Source organism: Macaca thibetana, chromosome X (genome assembly GCF_024542745.1).
Source record: "Macaca thibetana thibetana isolate TM-01 chromosome X, ASM2454274v1, whole genome shotgun sequence".
Taxonomy (NCBI): Eukaryota; Metazoa; Chordata; class Mammalia; order Primates; family Cercopithecidae; genus Macaca; species Macaca thibetana.
This window is the reverse complement of record NC_065598.1, coordinates 66,703,057-66,714,379: the sequence shown is the minus strand read 5'-3', so window position 1 is coordinate 66,714,379 and position 11,323 is coordinate 66,703,057. Positions and strand designations below refer to the sequence as shown.

Here is an 11,323-nt window from a genome sequence, read left to right as displayed (position 1 = left end):
TGGCAACATTACATGTTAATGAAGATGTGGAGCAAAAGGAGTTCTTACATACTGCTGGTGGGAGTATTAATGCAACCAATTTGCAAAACTATTTGGGATTATCCAGTAAAATTAAATCTGCTCGTAGTGTATGAACTGGAGATAATCTAAAAATCTATCAACAGGAGAATTGGTAAAAAATGTATGGTATATTCACATAATGGAACACTAAACCAAGGTTGAAATAAATGAACTAGAACTTCAGAGAATGCCCTGTGGTTTGTATGTGGCCTCTCCATAATTCAGGAGTTGAAAGTTGATGACCATTGTGATGGTATTAAGATGGCCATTAAGAGGTGATTAGATCATGGGGCTTCTTTGTTCATGAATTCCTTTATGAACGGGATTAAGACCCTTATAAAGGAGACCTTTTGCCCTTCCACCTTCCACCATGTAAGGACACAATGTTTCTCCCCTCTGGAGGATACAGTAATAAGGCACCATCTTGGAAGCAGAGAGCAGCCGTCATCAGAAAACAGAACCTGCTAGAGCCTTGATCTTGGACGTCCTAGCTTTCAGAATTGTGAGAAAATAAATTTCTGTTCTTTATAAATTACCTAGTCTCAGGTATTTTGCTGTAGCAGCACAAACAGACTAAGACCTGTGTCAACATGGTTAAATCTCAAAATTTATTGAACAAGGCTGGGCACGGTAGCTCACGCCTGTAATCCCAGCAATTTGGGAGGCCTAGGTGGGCAGATCGCTTGAGAACAGGAGTTCGAGACCAGCCTGACCAACATGGTGAAAACCCATCTCTACTAAAACACAAAAATTAGCCGGGCATGGTGGCATACACCTGTAATTCCAGCTACTCAGGAGGCTGAGGCAGGAGAATTGCTTGAACCCGGGAGGCGGAGGTTGCAGTGAGCTGAGATTGCACCATTGCCCTCCAGCAGGGGTGACAGAGTGAGACTCTGTCTCAAAAAAAAAAAAAAAAAAAAGCTACTGAACAAAATATCTAGCTGCAGAATGATAGGTACAGTATGTTACCGGTTATATAAAGTTTAAAAGCATGATGATGACAATATCAAAGTTGCTCATAGACACGTAAATATGGAGTAGAAGTATGGAGCCATCAAGAGAATAATCACCAAATTCAGGATAGTCGTTATCTGGGGAGGGAGGAGAGAAGGAGGAGAAGCAGTGAGTAGGGAGGGAGGAAGGCAAACTGGATCAGGGAAGGACACACAGGAGACTTTAGTTTGTTTCTGTTATTCTTTTTAAAGCTTGGTGATGAGTACAGGGTATTCATTACATAATTCTCTATGCCTGAAATATTTTATCATGAAAAAGAGAAACAATAATATTTAGGGCCAGAATACCTGGACCTGAATAGGACTTGCACAAATCTCTTGATTTCTCTGGGTCTCAGTTATTACACCTGTCAATAATAGGACTGCTCTAGTAACTCTACATATGCTATTTAGACCTCGAAACAACCCTCTGAAGTATTATTATCTCCACTTTACAGGCAAAGAAAGTGAGCTCGGAGCTGTTAAGCAATGGTTCAGGATTTCAACCCAGGCCTGTCTGACTCCAAAGCTCAGGCTCATAGGTGCTCAACTTAACTCATAGGATGGTTGTGAGGAGTTGATGTATTAGAAATCCCTTTGGAGGCTGGGCACAGTGGCTCACACCTGTAATCCCAGCACTTTGGGAGGCTGAGGTGGGCAGATAGCCTGAGGTCAGGAGTTCGAGTCCAGCCTGGCCCACATGGTGAAACCCTGTCTTTACTAAAAACACAAAAATTAACCGGGCGTGGTGGTGGCCACCTGTAATCCCAGCTACTCGGGAGGCTGAGGCAGGAGAATCGCTTGAACCTGGGAGGTGGAGGTTGCTGTGAGATGACATCACACCACTGCACTCCAGCCTGGGCAACAGAGTGAGTCTCCGTCTCAAAAAAAAAAAAAAAAAAAAGGAATCCCTTTGGAAACTTCAAAATAATTATAGATGTGGATGAAGATGATGATGATGATACTGACAGAAATGGAAGAGTTATAATTGAACTCATACTTTGTAACTGGTATCTAAGATTTGAAAGAAATCAAGTGAGAGGCAGATAGAAAGCATCTGAAATGCACTAATGGAATGTAGAATGGAGTAGAGAGGGATACCTGTCCAAGTACAGGGTGACAGAGGTTGAGGCAAGGAAAGATATAGAACAGGAATGTGTAACCTTACTCCTATCAGGGGTTCTGACCCAAAGAAAAAAAAAAAAAACTGCCAACAGCAGCACTTGAGTAGAAAGCAACTTATTTTAGTATTTTTAAGAACTCAAAACATCAAACACCGGATTATTTGCTTTTAAAATTGAGAATGAGGAAAATGAACCTATATTCAAAAGATACAGCAAAGCCTGAAAGTATTGATAATATCGGTGTTTATAAGGACTGGGGCAATATGGGAAGCCTCATGCACTGCAGGAGTGAGATTTAATTGGTATAAGCGTTTTAGAGGGCAATTTGACAATGGGTATAGAAAGCTTTAAAAATGTGTGAATGAGGCCGGGCGCGGTGGCTCAAGCCTGTAATCCCAGCACTTTGGGAGGCCGAGGCCGGGCGGATCACGAGGTCAGGAGATCGTAGACCATCCTGGCTAACACGGTGAAACCCCGTCTCTACTAAAAAATACAAAAAACTAGCCGGGCGAGGTGGCGGGCGCCTGTAGTCCCAGCTACTCGGGAGGCTGAGGCAGGAGAATGGCATAAACCCGGGAGGCGGAGCTTGCAGTGACCTGAGATCCGGCCACTGCACTCCAGCCTGGGCAACAGAGCAAGACTCCGTTTCAAAAAAAAAAAAAAATGTGTGAATGCCTTTTGGCCGTTAATTCCTCTTCTAGGCATTTAGCCTAAAGAAATAATTGAACAAGTGAGAAAAAGATGTGCATTGCAGGGCATCGTGGTATCCCCATACAATATAGTACTAGGCAACTTAAAAAGTTATAGATTTGTATATATTGACACAGGTTTAAAAGATTATAAAATATTATTTGTAGTATAGCATTTTAGTTAAAATTTTGATGTTTGCACAGAAAATATGAATAAGATCAAAAGATTAGTGATTAAAGATGGTAAGGTTACACAGTCTCTCCTTCATCATCAAATGTTTTCTAATTTTTTTTTTTTTTTTTTTTTTTTTTTTTTTTGAGACGGAGTCTCGCTCTGTCGCCCAGGCTGGAGTGCAGTGGCCGGATCTCAGCTCACTGCAAGCTCCGCCTCCCGGGTTTACGCCATTCTCCTGCCTCAGCCTCCTGTGTAGCTGGGACTATAGGCGCCCGCCACCTCGCCCGGCTAGTTTTTTGTATTTTTTAGTAGAGACGGGGTTTCGCCGTGTTAGCCAGGATGGTCTTGATCTCCTGACCTCATGATCCACCCGTCTCGGCCTCCCAAAGTGCTGGGATTACAGGCTTGAGCCACCGCGCCCGGCCATGTTTTCTGATTTTTCTACAATGGAGACAAACCTAATACTTTTCAAAAGATACAACAAATAGATTCACCTTTGTTCTCAATTATGGCCAATTATGGTGTGAGAAAGGAAAGAGAAAGAAAGGAAAATAAGGCATAAAGGAAAGGAAAAAGACAGAAAGGAAAAAGGAGAGGAAAAGAGGTGGCTGGTAGGAGGCAGGGTGAGAGAAGAAATGAAAAAGATGAGGAATGAGACAGAAAAAAAGGTCAGGATGGGTGAGGCAGAAGGGGATCTAGTAGCACCTGAGGTAAGGATGTTAATCAGACGACTTGTTCTTGGAATTGCTTTCTGTTCCTGTGTTGGGAGGGCAGCAGACTAAGACATCAACTGCATCATGCAACTCCTACCCCCAACTGAAGCTCTAATTGGCTCTCTAGCAATTTAGAATTGTCCTTTTTTTGCATGCTAGGAAATAGCTTGTTTTTATTTTCTTTTAAAGTCAGTATCTATTCTAAAGTTATTAACGTATAGTTGTGTTTATTCTACAAAATATATGTTAATTGTCTGAGCATCAGAAAATACAAACAAAAAGACAAATCAAAGCTCCACCATAATATATCATGTTCCACAGATAACTACTGTTAATATCTGTTATGTGTGCTTCTCAACTTTGTCTGTTGCTAGAATTGAACGCAAGGCCACCTTAGGTATTTTTTACTTTTCTCTCATTGCCTTTTTGAAGTTAAACTTTGTATTTTGAGATCACTGTAGAGTCACATGCAGTTGTAAGAAATTATACAGAGAGAGATTGTAGATATATTTTTGTTAAACAACAATTTGTTCACACTATCACATATACTGTCCTATCACTGGCCTTTATCACTCCACAGTATAGATTAAGCATATTTTACATCCACAAATGTACCTTGATAAAAAAAAAACATTAGAAAATATGACGCAGGCCGGGCGCGGTGGCTCAAGCCTGTAATCCCAGCACTTTGGGAGGCCGAGGCGGGCGGATCACAAGGTCAGGAGATCGAGACCACAGTGAAACCCCGTCTCTACTAAAAATACAAAAAAATTGGCCGGGCGCGGTGGTGGGCGCCTGTAGTCCCAGCTACTCAGGAGGCTGAGGCAGGAGAATGGCGGGAACCCGGGAGGCGGAGCTTGCAGTGAGCCGAGATCGCGCCACTGCACTCCAGCCTGGGCAACAGCGTGAGACTCCGTCTCAAAAAAAAAAAAAAAAAAAAAAAAAAAAAAGAAAATATGACGCAAACAAGACAATCTTCATAGAGGTAACAAACCATGTTGAAAAACTAAGAATAAACAAGAAATACGCGCAACTTAAATGAAAAGTAATATAAAACTCTACTAAGGGGACATTAAAAAAAGATTAGAATAAAAGGAAAAATTCATTCTCTTCCTGGAACAACATATATTTTTAACTAAAGATTTCTTTCCAGAGCTTGTGAAGATTTTGTAGAAATGTGAAAAAATGATTTAGGTTTTAGAAATATAGAATACTTGGGAACCTTAAATAAGTTGGTTAATTTATGAGTCTATCCCAAAGTTCCTCTGATATTTAAAACCGACTTGATTGCTTCTTCACACTGCTTAATCTGAGAGATTTAGGCTACTTTATTCTCCAATATCTAACAGTTACATCCGAACTAGTACTCATCAACCCATTCAGCACCTTTTTCAAATCAACCCCAATTTTCAGTCTAGTTGGATCACGGTGGGGTTAATCCACAGTGAGAAATTAAAAGGAAAAAAAGCAGCAACGACAACAACAAAAATCAGCATAATCTTGATCTATAGTAGTGCTGCCAAAGTAATGTTTCTTACGGTTACTTCCTGTGGTTGTTGTTTTGGTTTTTGTTTGGGAATTTTTCCTTGAATAAAAGGTCAGTTTCACTACACAAAAAAGGAGATGGAAACACGTATACCAGAGGTTGCAAAATGGCAGCCTGAAGGTCACATCTAACCAACAGAAAAAAAAAAGTTTATAATCTATCCAGGCTTCTAAAGTCTTTTAGTGAGTTGCCAACATTTGAAAATCAGGAAATCTGCATTAAAATATGGATTTCTGACTTATTGGATCATTCTATAGGCAGTCTAAGATTCAGATCAATAGCCAAGCAGGGCCACCACCAGTAATAATAGAGAAAATCCGAAATTCTGAAAGAAGCTATTTTAATTTCAGCACGAGTGTAAGTTTTGTGCAATTTTGAAAAATAAAATTTAATTTATGCTTTAGATATTTACTTTGAATATGATTTGGGTAAGGGGGCACCATAATCTTTTCACACTTTGGGCCTCTAAAAGTCTTATTTTGAGCTTCATTTACAGTTCCTCGTTAACAATTATAAAATTTGGCCACACTGGGCTGGAATTCCCAGTTGTCAGCCTCCACCAGAGAAGGCATTCGCAGTTCCTGCCACTTTCTGGTTTTCTTATACTCTGGTGCAATCCACTCATCGAGTTACCTGTCTGAAACACACAAAGACCGACAAAGATTTCCACTTACACTTTCGACCTTTTAAGTACTCAGGATCAACCAGGACTACACCATCTGTGGAGAGAAGGACAGACAGCACTTTGGTCAGGAAAAGCTCTCAAGACTATGAAATAGAAGATGATCCCTGAAATGGTTCTTCCCATTCTTCCCTTTAATTTGCCTCCTTTTCTGCACAGTCTCTCCTGGACTTTCTTTTACTCCCTAGTTTCCATTCCTCTTTCCCCAGGCTTCCCCTTTTTGGACTCACTGACCAATGGGTTCCACCATGTCCACATGGTCCACGAAGTCCCGTTTCCCCAGGTAGATGGAGAGCTGTTGTGGAACAACTTTGCATGTTATTCTCACAATCATTTTGGAATGGATTCCCCTGAAGCCCCCAACCCAGATCCCTGAGACCTTGAAGGATGTACCCACCTATCCCTTTTGCCCTCTCATTTGCCCAGCTGGGCCAGGTTCTCTCACCTTCCCATTGGAGCTGGTCTTCTTAAACACCCTATGGGGAGAAAACCAGAAAGAGGATGGAGAGGGGGATTGGAAGTGCAGGGAAGAGGAAATAAGGGAAGTGGGGAGAAAAGAAATATTCTTAGGATTAGGAGAAGAGGCTCCAGGAGCATAGGATGGGGCAAAGGTAGAGATAATCGGGATAGAATCCAAGGACACAAGTTAGGGAGAGATTGGAAATCCCCCTACCCCAAAGGGAAATACTTGGATTGGGGTAGGGAGCAATTCACAGATTCAAAAGATTAGAAGGAGTTCTTACTTGGACATGTTGGCTATATAGTTGATGTTGAGCCTTTTCTGCGAAAAGGGAAAGAAGAAAGGCTCAATCATTTCATTTCCATTCTTCTCACCCCACTCCAGCATACCATCCATATACACCTAGTGTGATGTAACCTTTCTTCCTTAGACAGACACCTCACCCACATCAAGTACCTCCTATTCTCCCTTCTGCCAAGGGTACTTCTTCAGCTGTATTCTTGCCCATCTTGGGCAAGAGGGGAAAAAAAACTTTCCTATTTTGTACAAATCATTGACTAACCATACTAGCTATTCTCCAGAAAGGGCCAAACTTCCTAGAATGGCTGGGGGACTCTTGAGAGCCCTCAGAGAGAAGGAACTTCTCTGGAAAGAGGCTGGACAGAGGTTTCCATCCAGAAAAGTTTGAGAAAAATGTGTTTCTTGGTCTGTATGAGGCTAGACATCCCCTGGCACACACTAGGTGCCAAGACATGTTTGTGGGATACATGAATGAATGAATGAATGAATGAATGAACAAATGAATGGATTCTGTCTCCTTCTGCTACTGCAATGGATCCTGAGCCTGAGTTCACCTCATGATGGCCTTGACTGTCAACAAAGAATGGAGAAAAGTGTGAGAGAGAAGGGGTTGGTGCCTTCATACTCTCAGTTTTTGGTGACAGAAGTCTCTTTGGAGGTTGAAAGTCCTCCTTGAACCAACTCATCCCTCTCATTGCCTTCCCTAGATTTTCCCATTCTTATCCCCGTCCAGGTCCCCAGGGGCTAGGCCTTTGGGTGGGAATCCTTAGAGAGAGGGAGATGTCTCTCTAGGGCTTCTCTTTGATGCTTACTGAGCCTGGCCCAGGGGGTGAGCTTAGGGGAGCTTCCAGAGGTCTTTGGAGGGTCTCTAGGCCTGAATGTCTATAGGCTATGTCAGGAAGGGTGTCCCTCAACTGCTGCCTGATATATTAAGGGGGATGCTAAGAGCAAGGGATATAGGGTTTAGTATGGGCTAGAAGTCGAGGGCTCTGGAATATTACCTGGGGAGAGAGATGAAGTTCACATCAGTCTCCAGCTCTGGTTGCTATGCCTGCCTCCCCAGCCTCTTATACCCACAGTCCTCTGAGTGTTTTGATTGGTGGGGGTCATCAGAAAAGAATAGGGTTCTTGGGGGGGGGCATGAAACACTGCTATAAATAGTTCAGGTGCCAAGAGTTTGGAAAGCAGATTAGTGCCTAAAAGATTAGTGGCTAAAAGATTAGCAGGCTATTGCTGCTGGGACAGAGTGGGGGTAGGAGGTTGATTCTGATGATGTTAAAGGCAGGGGAGTTTGAGAAGGGTAACTTCAGGATTTTGGCCTTGTGAGGCCTTGAACCTGAGAACTGGGATCAAAGTGGAGTTGGAGGTCTTAAAGGTGAAGCATGGTGGGGGATTGAAATGGGAGGGCTCAAAGTATAGGCCTTTGTGTTTTTGAAAGGAATACCTTGTGTCACACTCCAATCTTTATATCAGCAGCTCCAGGCCACACAAAAGCCAAGGGTATGGGAAAGAGTACCTCGTCCCCAAGCCGCCCACCACTTGGGACATTGGACTCTTGAAGCTGATGTTTAGAAACCCCGATTATCCCAGCTTATGTGCACAGCAGGAGTCAATCTCCTGTAGGTAGTGGGGGCAGGAGTGGTGGAGGGGGAGCTGAGTGCATTGAGCTGTGTGTGCACATGTCTGTGAGCCTTGAACTTCTCTTCTCGTTGGAGAGGAAGGTAATATAAGATTCCCAGCCCGGGGACAGGTTCTTCTGGCAGGACATGCATGTCGAGGGAATAGGCGGCTGACATCTTATCACCCCTACCTAGGGTAAACCTCCTCACCCCAGCTCTTGACTCTGTCCAATCCCTGAAACTAAGTCCATGCTGTAAGCAGCTTCTCTTGCCTCGTATGACCGCTCATGGAATTAGAGATATTTCTGTCTCTGCAGCTGCCAGGACCCCCACAACAGCAACAACAAAGTAATCTTCCTTTCTTGACTGTCCTTCCCACAGGGCCTAGGCTCAGGCTTCACGGGCATAGAAAATGTAGAGACAGAACCTACAAGCTCTGGGGTTTCAGGACTCTGACCTCCTTCACCTCCCCTTACAGCAGTCTAGACATTAGTACTTATCTATAGACATAGCCCTTAACCCCAACCTCCACAATGCGGTGTCCATTCCTCAGAGGATGGCTATGGCTATGACTCAGAGGGCTGGGCAGGGCCTTCCCTAACTCCTGCCCCTCACTGAGGGCCCTGGACAGCTGTCCCATATTCTCTTTGCACAGTTCACGGTGTCAGCCCCTGCCATTCCTAGCCAATATGCATCTCAGGGCCTGGTTGTTTAGTTACTATAACTCTCTCCTTCTCAGGGACTTTCAGATAGTGTGAGAAGCCCAGATTCTGCAGGTACCACAGTGGGATAGGAACTGATGCTGGACATACAGGAAAGACTTGTATACATGCCAAGGTTGGTGTCTGTGAGGAAGGTGAAAAGTCAGAATGAATCTACTTTTCATGCCAGACATGGCAATATTCAATGGCAGGAGAGGAAGGCCTCTCTTCTTGTATGCTTATTTTTATCATTCAGGAAACCTTTCCCAGAATCTCTAGAATGACTAGTGGTCAGCCTATTTTTGTCTTTAGACCCACACTTGAGGCTCCTACCTCCCTTTTAGGTACTCAATCCCACTTTTCTTCTCTTTCTACTCAGATCCATGGACCTCTCAGTAGGAAGAGAGTAGATCTGCTAGGTCTTTAATTCATTATTATGATGGAATGTAAATCATTACTCTTTTCCAGAAGTTTGTGCATTTCTTGACTGAGGTAAAATTCACAAATCTTAACTGCAGCTCAATGAATTTTTACCTACTGTGGCAAGCTTAATTATGCCCCCCAAAGATGTCAGGTCTTAATCCCAGGAACCGATGAATGTTACCTTATATGAAAAAGAGACTTTGCAGATGTGAATAAATTAAGGAGCTCGAAATGGGGAGATTATTCTAGATTATCCAGGTGGGCCCTAATGTAATCACTAGTCTCTTTATGAGAGAGGGGCAGAGAGAGTTTTGACTCTGAAATAGGAGGCAATATGAGGCCTGAAGTAAGATGCTAGGCTGCTGGCTTTGAAGACGGAGGAAGGGGCCATGAGCCAAGGAATGCAAGCAATACAACTCTAGAAGCTGGAAAAGACAAAGAAATCGATTCTCCCCTAAAGTCTCTCACGGCCACAAGATGGCTGTTCCTGCTCAGGCATGGCCCTGCTGAAACCTTGATTTTGGCCCACTGAAACTGATTTTAGACTTCTGACCTCCAGAACTGTAAGAGAAGAACCGTGTATTGTTTCAAGTCACCAAGTCTGTGGTAATTTGTTACAGCAGCCATAGGAAACTAATACACCTGTGTAAACGCACATATAACCACCACCCAGGTTAAGATATAGAACATTTCCATTCCCCCAGAAAATTTCTTTGTGCCTCTTTCCAGTTAGTAGCTTCCCGAAGAGAACAGTCACAAGTTTCACTTTGACCTGGAATACTTGCATTTTACGAGGATGCAACAGTAAGAAAGCAAAGGAATGCATATCTAATGGAGTTTCTGGCCCCTATAATACATTGGTGGGGGAAATATTTTTAGGTCCTTACCCACCCTCATTCTGTACACCTGGATGATATCTCCAACCAGACCTTCCAGTTAGAAAATGATGATCAGATCTCTGCATGAGGAAGGAGTGGGTTATTCAGTAAAAGGTTGTAGCAGACAGAATTGCTTACCAACTCAATAGTCATCTCCCTCTTCCTCCTTGTGGGAAGAATCCCCATTTTTAAGGTATTTCACCCTCCTCCGCATGGGTCTGTGCTCCTCTATGCCACTCATGGTCGTTTTATCCCCCTTGCCAGTGATCAGCTTAGTTATAGGCATGGTGAAATTCAGGCCACTGTGATGTGAGAGGAGGTATGCTGGAGAGATTCTGGGAAAGGTTTCTTGAATGATAAAAATAAGCATACAGGAAGAGGCCTTCCTCTTTTACCATTGAATATCACCATGTCTGGAAACAATGCCTGACCGGCAATAGCCACCCTGTGACCATGAAAGTTGCTAAATAACATGCCAAGGTTTCAAATCAGAGAGATGGAAAGAATCAGGATTTTTTAATGACATTGTTGAACTGCTGAATTAATCAGCTCCAAAGCCACCCACTACTGAACTTATATGCAAGATAATATATTTCCTTTTTTAAAAACAGTCATCTAAGTTGGGATTTTCTGTTATTGCAACTGAAAACATAGCAAAAGATTCAAGTGGGATGTGGATGAGGCATTAGCTCAGTGGGGGAGGATGGAACGGAGATAGATGGATTAAATCGCAGAAACAGATTTCCTGTGCTGTCCTAGGCGCTGAACAAACTAGTCCTGGTCTCCACTCTAAGGTTGTTAACAGCCTTGCTGGAGATAAAGTTGGGTGTGTAGAAAGACAAAAAGGGCACACTACAGATAATACATATGAACAAAGCTAACTTGGGTACAACTATGTGGAGCCAGTCATTTCCCCATGATTTTATTAGTAAGTTTAGACATCCAGGGCTTCAGATCACTA

The 11,323-nt window shown here is 43.0% G+C and overlaps 1 protein-coding gene across 1 annotated transcript in view; it reads right to left on the bottom strand.

Annotated features, from left to right (window-relative positions):
* OTUD6A (OTU deubiquitinase 6A) overlaps positions 1–11,323 on the bottom strand; it is a 229,278-nt gene that overhangs the window by 26,112 nt on the left and 191,843 nt on the right. The window lies entirely within an intron of this gene.